General features: G+C 39.3%; 1 long non-coding RNA gene across 8 annotated transcripts in view; it reads right to left on the minus strand.

The window, feature by feature from the left end:
* The window catches only part of LOC131414101 (uncharacterized), a 299,351-nt gene extending 286,375 nt beyond the window's left edge, over positions 1–12,976 (minus strand). For all 8 annotated transcript variants that reach the window (XR_009222117.1, XR_009222118.1, XR_009222111.1 and 5 more), the window contains exon 1: positions 12,804–12,976. This is a non-coding gene — a long non-coding RNA (uncharacterized LOC131414101). The remainder of the gene's footprint in view (positions 1–12,803) is intronic.
* Positions 12,977–13,194: the final 218 nt, after the last annotated feature.

Here is a 13,194-nt window from a genome sequence, read left to right on the forward strand (position 1 = left end):
AAAATAAAATTTTTACAGTTTTAGCCTGGTAAAAATATATAATTAACATCATAATTGTTGGTACAAAAATTGTATTTTTAAAACACATCTACTCTGAAATAGATATCACATACCCTTGCTACAATTTAGGTTCACACTATTTATTTATAACTCCCACACACCCTCTGTTTTTCTCCAAATTAAGAGAATAAGGTAAAATCTAATTAAGCCAACTCCTAATTCCTAATCAGTAAAATAGAAATTGGAAATCTGATTCTTTCTTCTGCCTCCTCCCTCTCCATTTCCACGACTATCGAAGCATAAATGAAGGATGGGGACAGGAGAGAATCAGGTACAAGTTGGAAATGGCCAACTGCTATGAAGTTTAACTTCCCAGTCTAAGGCCTAGGCTGTGGGATTTAATAGCTGACTGAGGGCTTGTCAGTCAAATAGACCATCCCAGGAAGAAAACCAATTAACTTTAGTTTTGATGGTAGAACTGAATCAAGTTGTGGGAAACAGGAAATGTCTCTATGCACACTCACAGCTCCCTCTCCTCCTCTCCCTGCCCTTGGCTTAATGGTTCCTCATCTCCTGTAAGGAATTATTTGCAACCAAGCAAGAATACTTATTAACTTAATTTGAACTCTGCTGTCTTTCTGCAAAGAAACCAGAATATAAAACTCTGTATCTCAATGAGCCCCTAGACCATCAGGAGAGGTGAATCCAAAAAAGGGCGGGAAAACACACACACCGATTCCAGAAGTGATGAGTACTGTGTGTTTCCACGTCTTACTGTAGAGTTAGACTCGCATGACCTTTATGTGCCAAGCGCCATAGGATTACTGCTTGGAACGTCCAACATTGCTTATCCGTAGGATTAAATTCCTAAATAAAAATGAGTTAATACTTCCGATTCATCTTTTCTAAAATTATTGACATAGGTGTAACAGCCTTAGGCAACCAATCAGAAAGCTCCATTGAAAGTCAATATTTTTGTTAGTCTAAAATAGTGATTCACTTTGCCTATATCTGACCACAAACCATTTACAGTATCTGCAGCATCTATAAATCCAAACTGCACAACAAAATAATTAGTTGAGAAATATCACCTTCTCCCAACACATGGAGAAGGACCTCATGAAAGAATTTACACCCTAACCCCTGAAAAGATATGAGTTCTTCCGTGAAGAATGTACCACTCAAAATATTTTAGGAGACCAAGATGAGATGGAACAAGTTCTAGACATACAAAGTTAAATATTATTATTAAAGGACCCCAGGGCATTTGCTCCATGGCTCAGAGTTACCTAGGAATTTACTACATTCAAATATAGTTTCATGTTTGCAAAAAAAGTACAGCTACAGGTCTGCACTTCCAGATATAGAGCTGTCCTCTGCACTCGGCCTTCTTGCAAGAACAAACTTGGAAAATAGGTATCCACAAATGGCTTGCTTATCTCCATCTTTGGGCCTGTCCAGTCACAGAGAGGAATGTGGTTCTTTCAAGAATGGCTAACTGTCTCTAGAGTACATTTCAGAAGAGAAAAAAAGAAACATGATCAAAGGAATATAGGGGGAGAGGCAGAAATGAATATCGCCTTACTAGATCCCATATTTACCAAAGTCATCAGATTCTCATACACAGTTTGTGTTACTTTTTAAAAACTGTCGAGGTACATCAAGTCTCACATTGCTGCCATTTCAGATCGAGTCCAGGACTCCCCTCAGTCACTCTTTAACTTCTCCACTTGACCAGAACGTGCCCTGAGTTCTTAGAATTAAAACTAGGAAATCTAAATATTGGTCTCTCTCTCTTACAGGGTAAAAAAAAAAATAGGAAAGCAATCTTACATTAAATAAAAATGCTTACACTGTGAGAAATACTACTGGGAAATGACAATTTTCAAGTCTCTTATAATGTGATTATAGCTACTAGCATGAAAAGGGATTATTCTTAACTGAAATAGAAAATTAAGAAGCAAAACTCTAGGTAAGAAAAAATACAGACCAAGCTGGCAGCATTTCTCTACCTGAAAAGCACTCATCAATCATTCTGGCTGTCTTGTGATAATGCTTCAGCAAACCCACCAGTGAAATGACATTGTTACCAATTCCCATGCATTTAAAAGAGGACAGATATGTCACACTATGCAAAACGTGGCATCATGTGATCAGAAGGACATTTAATCATTTGAAGCAGGCCCATAAATGTCAGCGAATACTCTGGAATTTAGTGCCTCTGAAACAGCCCCTTTAGGATGCTCCTGAAATATACTTTATGCACTCCAACCAATTTTTGTTTCTTCTGTAGTTTCCATTTGCAAAAGGACCTGGGATGTACCGAAGACATATGGGGGACATCATGCTTGGACATGAACCTCAGGGGAGAAAAGACACATGCAACTGAGGAAAAAAAAAAAAAAATGGAGCAATGCATTTTCCAGGACTTCCCTAGAAAGACAGCCACTGCATCATATCAAATCAAAAGCTCTTGCCTATGGGAACTTTTATTATGGCTCCTATCAAAAAAACGGGGGGAAAAAAATCCGCTTTCCGGTTTTCACAGGAAAAGAATGATTTCCAAATTATGACTTTTGAGAGCTCAACAGAGGAAATGACTTATTCGTAGTAAATGTGAAACACATGGTTTTCTCAGAGGGTTTCTGTCCACGCTGCACAGTTATTTCTCTTATATGAAAGAGACAAATTATTAAGATTTAAACACAATAACCCTTAGAATGTACCATACATTCCTGTTTAAAGCCTGAGGGCCAAGGCTTTAAATAGTGATTCCAAGGGTAAGTAGGGAAACATCACGCTCCTCACTCCAGAGACCAGAAGAGCAGTTCTATCCCACACACTAGGAAATGCAGTTGGAGAGATGCTGCTGTCAACGGGACATCTGCCCAGTGGACCCATCTTCAGAATGAGAGAGAAATTTCAGCCAACTGAAAAGGCCAGTGGCCTCACTGAGAAATATGGGGACCCATCCACCCAATGGAGGGTGGGTTTTTTTTGCCTTTTTGTCATTTCTCTTTGTCCTAGTGGCTCCTAACCCCAGCTGTACAGTAGAATCATCTGGAAGGTAAAAAAAAAAAAAAAAAGCCTTCTAATATGCATCTACAGTTGAGAACCACTGTTCTATACCCAGCTGATTTTAACCTCACTCATTCAGTATTAAACTATATCATTCAGACTTTTGATGAGAACTGTCAAGCAAGCTCTCCTTTATCATCATTTTTTTTTTTCTGGAGAAGTCCAAGAGGCTCTCAAGGGAACATTAGTACATTTTCCATGGTATGCCAAGTATACTCCACGTTGCTATGTGCAGAGTGTCCCTAAGTATAGAAGACATTACACACCATATGGGAATTGCAGCTCACGCCCATGGCGCTTCCGGCTCTCCACCCCACCCCCACCGCCTTTCAAATGTGTCACAGGCTTCTCTTGAGGGGAGGCGGGGGATAGCATTTCTCAGGAGGTCCTGTCCAATTTCCTAGCAATCTGTAACACAGGAAAGAGCTCTCTGCAGTCTGTCACTGTGATACAAACACTTCTCACAGATACCTCCACTGTCAGTCTCACCCTAAACAAACAAACATCCAGCTAAGCAGAGCTAAGCACATTCCCTGAACAATTCGAAGGATGTGACTGCAATGGCAATGCTGCTGATTGCACTCAATTATCTTCTATTATTACAAAAGCTGTATACAATGAGCACCCCTCACCCCTCCACCACACCCACTCATAGCTACCTGCCTTTCCACCTGACCACTTCTCGGGTAATCAATATGTCCGTGGATATATACAGGGATAAGATTACCAGAACCTCAGTAAGATTGAAAGCACAAAAAGTGGTTCCACAGTTGTCCTACACCATAAATACAAATTCTCCACTTTGGAGAGTCTACTCGTTCACAGACCAGAAAATCAAAACTTTGGAAAAAAATGGCAGCCTTAAATCTGAAAATACAGCAACCTGAATGATAAATTTAAAAAACTGTATAGGCCAAATGACATTCTAAATAAGTTTAAAAACTTAAGTCACTGTGTAGCTATGTTAATTCCATCAATAGTACCTTGTTTTGCACATAACACGATCTTAGTATTTACTTAAAATTTATATTACGAGTGCAAAGTCCACACAATGAAGACTTATATGTAATAAGAGCTACAATTTACTAAATGATTGGCATGTACCAGGCACCGAGCTCAGTGCTTTGTGTGTTTTATTCCCCTTAATTCCCTCAACTCAATGCAGGAACTACTAGGATCTCCATTTTATAGACGGGTACATGAAGCTTCAATAAAGAAAGCAACATGTCCATAGTCAGCCAAGCTAGAGGACGGCTGAGCTGGGATTTGGACAGAAGGCTGGCTGATTCCAAAGCTCTTAACCATTTCTATAAACTATTACACTATGTATCTTTTATAAATGAGTAATGTACTGAAATACCACTCCCATCACCATTAAAAAAACAAAAGAGAGACGGGGAATCTAAATTCTCCTTTGACTTTTAACCAAAGGAAAGCATTCATTATGGAGCAGTGGTGAGAGTGTGGGATTTGGATTCTTGTCTCTGATATAAACTGACCAGAGACAAATGACTGAACCTCTGAGCTTCTTCTGTAAAATGAGAACAGCAATGGTAAGAGACAGCTGAGATAAGAAGCAGCACAGTATATTCAGTCAACCTCAGAGTTGTTGGGAGGACTAAATGAAATGTCATATTAGACTCTATAACTGTTAGCTTTCTTGCCTCTCTCAGCCTCAGTTTCCTACTCTGTCAACTAGGGATAATAAACCTTACCATACCACTATGACAGGTCCTTAAAGGGAAAGAAACATAAAAATGAAAATGCTTTGCAAAGTAAAAAAGTAATAGTTTAGAAAAGCTGTGTTACTGATCATTAGCACTTTTGTGTTGACTGAGTCCGGAAAGAAATGATCAATTATCACTTAATTCACCTTGAGGAGTTCCTATTTAAGAAAGTCTGAACTTGGTTCTTTTGTAAAGCAAATTTTCCTGACTCATCTGTTTTCCAACTCTGAGTTTTCTCTTTGGCTTGGCTTAGTTTTGGTTTTCACTCTTGTGCTTCAACAAGTCATTATTAAGTACCCATTAAGTGCTCAGGCCTGTAGGGAATTAAAAAAATTTGAAAATAGGTTTCTTACCCTTGAGGAAGGTGTAATATATGGTTGAGTGTTCTTAAGTCGGCACACATGAAATGTGGGAGTTAATCAGCAGTTGCCAGTAGTTAGGATGGGGAAAGGGTGTGACCCTTCAACAGCAGCAGAAGAGAGTTCTTTGTGGTGAGGGAAAAGTTCTGTACCTTGACTGTGGTGATGGTTGCCTGAATATACAAGGATGATAAAATTTCATAGAAATATATACCTCCCCCCTCCACAAAAAAATCCATGTAAAAACTGGTCAATTCCAGAGAAGGTCTCTACCTGAGTTAATAGTACTGCACCAATGTCAATGTCCTGGTTTTCACTATAGTTATATAAGATTATCATTGGGGGAAGCTGGGTGAAGGACACATGGGAACTCAATTATTGCAACTTGTGAGTCAAGATATATCAAAATAAATAGTACAAAAAAACAGGATGAGGAAGCTTCCTATAAACTGATATGGAAAGATCTCTAAGATGTACGGTTAAGTGAAAGAAGGAAGGTATTGCACAATGTGTAATATGCTACCTTTTGTGAAAAAGCAGGAACTAAAGAATGCGTACTCACATTTCCTTGTAGAACATAAAGGGACTATGGAAGGATACATAAACTAAGAACAGTGATTTCCTGTAGGGGCTGGAAAGGAGGAATTCGACAGACCAGGCACAAAGACGGAAGGGAAATTTTTATACTTTTGGGGTTTTGAACCATGTAAATGTAATATTATTCAAAATAATAAACCGAAAGACAAAAATGATAGTAACATAATAAATAATATCAATGTAGAAACCTATATGTCAGGTTCCTTACTGAACAATTTACAAACATTATTTTTTAACCCTCAAAACACATACCAAAGTGGCGGGTATCTCTTTCCACAGAGAACAAAACCAAGACTCAAGGGTAGTTTTCAAAACTTTTGCCTAAGCCCATGGTCTTTACATGATAATCAACTCCCTTCCTATTTAAGGTTTGCTGAACGTACAATGCTGCTTCTTATCTCAGTGCCTTTGACCATGGATTTTCCTCTGCCTGAAACCACTCACCTCCCTCACCCTATTTGTCTGTCTGTAAAACTCCTATTCAACCTTCAAAACCAAGCTCCTGCCCAGTTAAGTTTTCTCCAAACCTCTTTCCTCAACAGAATGAATAATTCTCCTGTCTTACTTCTGTATCTCAGTACTAAGTTAAGTATATCTTAAAAGTAACAATTATTTCTTGACTATCTTTAAATCCCCAGCATCTAGCAAAATGCCTGGCAATTATAACTACTGCGCAATGAATTTCCTTCAGCTATAATGAACTCTTTAAACCTCACCACGAGCATTCAGTAAAATCAAGACCTCTCTTATTAAAAAGACTCATATTCACTTGCTAACAGATATAAGTAATGGTACACAGATACCTGTAAACAAGAGTGGCTAACAAATACTTTTGAAACCCCCAATCTTATATTAAGAGGAACCTCTCAATTATAAATGTTCACAAGTAGATATTCCTTACAAACTTTTAAATACCAAATTTCTGAGTGAAGCTGATTCCTAATACTTCTAGTAAACTTTCTGCAAAATATGAATTCATAGGAGTAATTACACCTTTTATAAAACTATATTAAATTCTTTTTAAAAATTCCTAAGTAAGGCCTTTTTGAATTTCCTTTTCTATGAAACGTGTTTACTTTTAGAAGTGCAACATGGGGGCTGGCCCTGTGGCGTGGTGGTTAAATTCACGCGCTCCACTTCGGCGGCCCAGGTTCACGGGTTCGGATCCTAGGCACAGACCTACACCACCCATCAAGCCATGCTGTGGTGGCATCCCACATACAAAATAGAGGAAGACTGGCACAGATGTTAGCTCAGGGCCAATCTCCCTCACCAAAAATAAATAAATAAGTGAAATAAAGGGCACTGTATTCAGAAGACTTGGTGCTCAACTTCTAAACTACTCCATGATCATTTAATACAGCATGGGTTTCTAAATAGACACACAGAACTTCTATCTTTAAAAGCTGTTATTCTAGGGGCCAGCCCCGTGGCTTAGTGGTTAGATGTGTGCACTCCGCTACTGGCGGCCTGGGTTCAGATCCTGGGCGCGCAACGACACACCGCTCGTCAGGCCATGCTGAGGCAGCATCCCATATACAGCAACTAGAAGGACGTGCAACTATGACATACAACTATCTACTGCGACTTTGGAGAGAAAAAGGGAAAAAAGGAGGATTGGCAATAGATGTTGTTAGCTCAGGGCCGGTCTTCCTCAGCAAAAAGAGGAGGATTGGCATGGATGTTAGCTCAGGGCTGATCTTCCTCACAAAAAAAATAAATAAATAAAATAAAATATATTCTTTAAAAAAAAATTAAAAGCTGCTATTCTCCTCTAAAAAAAATCCGTCCTCCACAGAATGTTGCCCACACAGCCCCCAAGTCAGATCAATCGTAGATGGGATGGTGGTGAAAGATACATGGTCTGAAGTCAGACGATCCCATTCAAATCCTGGCTCCATCAATTCCTGTGTCCCTGTCATTAACTCCTCTGTGTCTCATTTTCCTCATCTGTCAAGTGAAGTCAAACTGGTATCAAATACACTGAGATGTTGGGAAGATGAAATAAATTACGACACATATAAAGAGCTTAGAACAGTGCCCAATATATGCCAAGCACTGAATAAATAAATGTTAGCTAGTCATAGTATCCTAACTCTGACATATGGTACATGCTCAATAAATAATATTAACTATAAGAAGGAGCTTGTCTCTGTCTTGTTAAGCTTAAGGTACCTGAAAGAATTATCATCTCATGTTGCTCTAGAAGATAAAGAAAACATCAAGAATGTGAGGATAGGTGTAACTCTTCCAGTGTATGGGCCAGCAGTAGGAGCTGTCACTCTACTTTCCAAGAGCATGACTCTCTAGAGAAGAAGACACACATCCCAAACCCCAAATCGTCTTCTGCTTTGAGGATCTGGGTTAACCAGAGGATGTTAATTCTGCAAGTCCTTTTTACAGTTTGATTTTTCCAGATGTCATGCAGCAACATTTCTTTTTTAATGAAGACTCTAAAACATGGATCTTTACAATAAATCAGACTTTCAAATAAAGTCTATCTCAATGGGTCTTTACCAGTGAAAGAGGGTCATGATATCTAGTCAGGTGTGTTCTAAAAAGATTTTCATTGCCATGTGTTTACCTGTCCCAAATGCTTTTGGGGACCTTCATAACCCACACCCAACAAACTAATGCCAATTATGCTATATAAAAGGCTTTCTTTGTTATAAATAATATTTTAAGTCACTAAATGAATATCAAAATCAGCATCAGGGTGTATTGATTAAATATCTGTACACTCACATCCTTAGTAGCATTATTCACAATAGCCAAAAGGTGTAAGAAACCCATTCATCCCACTGACAAATGAACAGGTAAACAAAATGTGGCATATACTTACAATGTAATATTTTTTCAGTCTTAAAAAGGAAGGAAATTCTGATATATGCTACAACAAGGATAAACCTTGAGAACATTATCCTAAGTGAAATAAGCCAGTCACAAAAAGACAAATACTGCATGATTCCACTTCTATGAGGTATCTAGAGTAGTCAAATTCATAGAATGTAGAATGGTGATGGCCAGGGCCTAGGGGGATGGAAAATGAGGAGTTAGTGTTTAATGCGGACATGGTTTCAGTTTGAGAACGTGAAAAAGTTCTGGAGACGGATAGTAGTGATGGTTGCACAACAACATGAGTACTTCATACCACTGAACTGTACACTTCACATGGTTAAAATGGTAAATTTTATGCATATTATACAATAAAAAATTATATTATTGAGCTCCTGCAACACATACAAAAGAAAAGAAGAAGCAGGTAGTTATCAGTGACCTTGGACTAAACAGTTCATCTAGATAATTCTGAGCAAGACAGACTCTAAGCAACTATCAACACTGCCTTAATTCTCTTAAAAAAAAAAAAAGCTTCCTTTTTGTTTTAGCTAAAGAGACTTTAGTATGAAAGTAGAGCAAAAATTAATCCTCCCAAAAACTTAAGAGAAAAATATTCAAACTCTACCTGTATTCCAAGTCTCAGTCATACAGCACACACAAGTTTGTTTGATAACTCTGATATCTTCAGCAGAGCGGCAACAGCAAAAATTACAGGATTCGAAGCTACAATCTCAAAATGGAACTGGAGCCATCCATAATCTTTACTGTCAAAGCAAAGCCTAATAAATTTCAGTTAGGTTAATCCCATTAAGATCTAACGTTGTTATCCTTTTTAAGTGAAAATACATTTAATTAGATCATAGGAACGAAGAGGCAGTCTGGTTCTGCCACTTCAATAGCCGTTTCTCAGGTCCTATGGACACGACATGAATATGGACAGGACTATTTGCTTCTGCTACTTCATTTTGTCTCTCTCTTTACCCTTCCCTGCAGTCTTTCTTATTGAAATTTTATAGCACCTTGCTACCCAAGAGCTTGCAAGGGGAGAGCAGTTCTTCAGAAGTAGGGAAGATCAGTAAAATATTTTCCATTACTTCCACATCCCTCATGACACACCTTCAGTGACAGTGGTTTCAAAAAGGAGCCCTTCTGCAATGAATTCTGAAAATTCAGTCTGCTACAGATCTGACCAATTTCTTTTGAAATACTAAATAAAAGCTAACTGGCCAAATTATCTTTGTCCCTAGAAAATAGCAGAGGTACACATTGTAAATTTGATCTCAGCATCGAAGAATAGAAAAATGAATGAATGAACGATTTCACAGAAAGATGGACAGGACAGCTGAAAGTCCAGTACTTATGTCCATAAAGCAGATGTTTTACTGTGGCAGGTCACAAATAGTCATTTTTGTAATAAATAAATAGAAAACAGAAGATCATGTGATATATAATTGTTAAATTTGAAGAGTGCTAGAAACTAGGATGATCAAAATTCGCTCATGGGAAGTCTCTAGCAGATCTTTAACTCAATTCATGTGTCTGCATAAAACATAATGCCTAATTGGTAGAATCAACCCCTTGGCATTTTGTACTCATCTGATTTGGTATGATCTGGAAGGATAAACACAAAAAGTTTCAATAAATTTGAATTATTTTTCTGATTCTTCAAAGGTAAGGTATTTTTTATTTCATTCTAAGTTTTGCTGGAATTAAAAACGGGTGGCACGTGAATATTTGGTAATGCTGGCAGCAAGTTTGCATGTCAAGAGAAAACAGAAATTTTCTAATCACATAAATCATATATTGTAATCACACGAAAAATAGCTCTTTTTGTGTGTGTGTGTGTGAGGAAGATTGGCCCTGAGCTAACATCCATGCGAATCCTCCTCTTTTTGCTGAGGAAGACCAGCTCTGAGCTAACATCTATTGCCAATCTTCCTCCTTTTTTCCCCCTCAAAGCCCCAGTAGATAGTTGTATGTCATAGTTGCACATCCTTCTAGTTGCTGTATGTGGGACGCAGCCTCAGCATGGCTGGACAAGCGGTGCGTTGGTGTGCGCCCGAATCCAAACCGGGGCTGCCAGTGGTGGAGTGCGTGCGCTTAACCGCTAAGCCACCGGGCCGGCCCGAAAAATAGCTCTTTCAATTTCTCTTAGTGAGAAACATTTTTTGTAAACGTCTAAATCAGAGATCCTCAAGGCCAGCCTCAATAACCTGCTGTGTTGTGATATGAGTCCACAAAATGGTTGGAGAAATACAGAAATGTATATTTATTTTCCTAAAAGGCACATTAAATAGTTGGCCGTGACTAATCAGGTTTTAAATGTCTGCTGTGAATTAAGAATAAATCAATCCCTGAATTGATTAATTTTTTCCCCCATTTTGGAAAATGAAATTGGGTCTTTATTTCTGCCACATCTGCCATCAGCAAGGAGAAGGAAAGGGCATGAAATAAAATAAGCACTGGCATCAAGAAAAGCTTACCTCCTCTCCATATTTTTTATTGGAAAAATAAAATTTTCCAGTAAGATATTTCACTTAAAAAAAAAAAATCTGTTTCTACTCAAGGCTCGAGTTCTATTTATTTTTAAATAAGGCACACAAAACCTCCCAAGTGCAACTCAGATTTACATCTGGCTAATCCTCCAAATGTGACCGACCAAGTTCATGCTGTTTATTTCTAATGAGTTCTGTGATTTTTGTATAACACATGTGAGAGATAGCAAATTAACTACTGCTAGTCAGCAGCAAGCAAGCAAAAGATGTCTTGAGAAGCTGGTGTGAGCAAATCCTGCAACTCAATTTCTAATCGCACTTGCCAGAAACTTGGGGGAGGGAAAGGTGATAAACCCTGCCAAGAAAATCAGTGGTAGAACCTGTTTCCCTTTCCTTTTTCCATGGAATATTTCAACACTCAACCAACAAAGACAGCTCAATCTTTCCTTTCCATAACTTCGGGACTGCGGGGAAGGCTCTGGTCCCATTGATAGTCTTAGAAAAATTAAAATACCTCACACTGCAAAATGTAATATCAGTGTCTGTGAGTTCCTTCCCTGGAACTATATCCAGTTACATAAAGAGAACTACTACAGAGGTGAGAGGGGTGTCAATGGCATGCTCTAGAAACACATTCTCCCAACACACCTACAGATGAGTACACAAATCATAGTCAAATCTCCTTACCTAGAGCCAACTGGCTCTGTGCAACAGCACCAGCTGAAAACAAAACAACAAACAAAAAAAAAAACAGATGGCAGAAAAATACTCCCCCAAAATCAGGTGACTGAAAGCTTAAGAATCACAGTTTGAAAAGCACTTACTCCCTGGAGGGTTAAGACCCCTGAGAGTGCATTACTGCAGGACATTTTCATCTTATTTCTCATCTGAATCCCAAACGAAGCACAAGTCTTGACTATGGTTCTGAGCCATGACTGCCATTAGAATCACCTGGAGAATCTTTAAGCCAGGCTGAGGCTGGGACCCACCCCATTCACCTCGCCCCTACCCCCAACTCAATTGAAACTGCAATCTCTTGGGGTCAGGCCAGATGACCAGTGTTTTCTAAAACCTCCCAGGTGATTCCACTGTGCAGCCAACAGTTGAGAACCACAGCTTTAGAAGTATGCTCTTTGAAAGAAAGAAAAAAAAACCTAGTTTCTCTATCAAATCCACTGTATCAAAGAAATTAGGTCTCTAATTTCACTCAGTCTGTCCTGTCCCAGAAAGTCCCGGTCATTACTTCCACTGCCTGCTAGCATGCACACTTCCTAAGGTGGGAGCAGGCTGGTAGATGGTCTCCACAACTAGAGGTGGAAGCAGGCTTGCTACAGGCCCCAAAAGGCAATGAAAGGCTTGACTCCATCTTTGCGATTAAAAAGCAAAACTCCCGTTTTTCTCTCCTCACACAACTCTTCTGACACCAAATGTGTGGGGTTTTTCCACACCAAGCAATTCTCCAAGTCTTCACCAAGTGGGTGGCCTACAATTTAATTCAGTTCTGACACTAACTGCCCCAAGTTAACACAGACTTCACTGGTTAGGGGCTCAGTCCCACAAGACTGCTCCCCACTTCAGATGCCAAGTGCAAGTCCAGGTTATCACCTGTACTTCGACCAACCAGCTATAAATCAGGGGTTCCCACAACCCCTTCCTTGGGTTTGATAATTTACTAGAACGCACAGAACTCAGGAAAACAGTTTACTTACCAGATTACCGATTTACTATAAAGGATACAACTCAAGAAGAGCCAGATGGAAGAGACGCATAGGGCAAGATGCGTGGGGCGTCCATGCTCTCTCCAGGCATGCCAACCTCCCAGTACCTCCACTGGTCAAACCGGAAGCTCTCCAAACCCCTTCTTCTAAGGTTATTATGTAGGCATGATCAATTAAATCATTGGCCACTGGTGATTAACTCAACTTCCAGCCCCTCTGCCCTCCCTGTAGGTCAGGGAGCTGGGCTAAAAGTGCCCATCCTCTAATCACAGGGTTGGTTCCCCTGGCAACCAGCCCCTATATTTATGGGCTTTCCAAAATCATCGCATTAACAAAAACTCAGGTGTGGTTGAAAGGGGCTTGTTCTGAATATCAAAGATGG

Source organism: Diceros bicornis, chromosome 14 (assembly GCF_020826845.1).
Source record: "Diceros bicornis minor isolate mBicDic1 chromosome 14, mDicBic1.mat.cur, whole genome shotgun sequence".
Taxonomy (NCBI): Eukaryota; Metazoa; Chordata; class Mammalia; order Perissodactyla; family Rhinocerotidae; genus Diceros; species Diceros bicornis.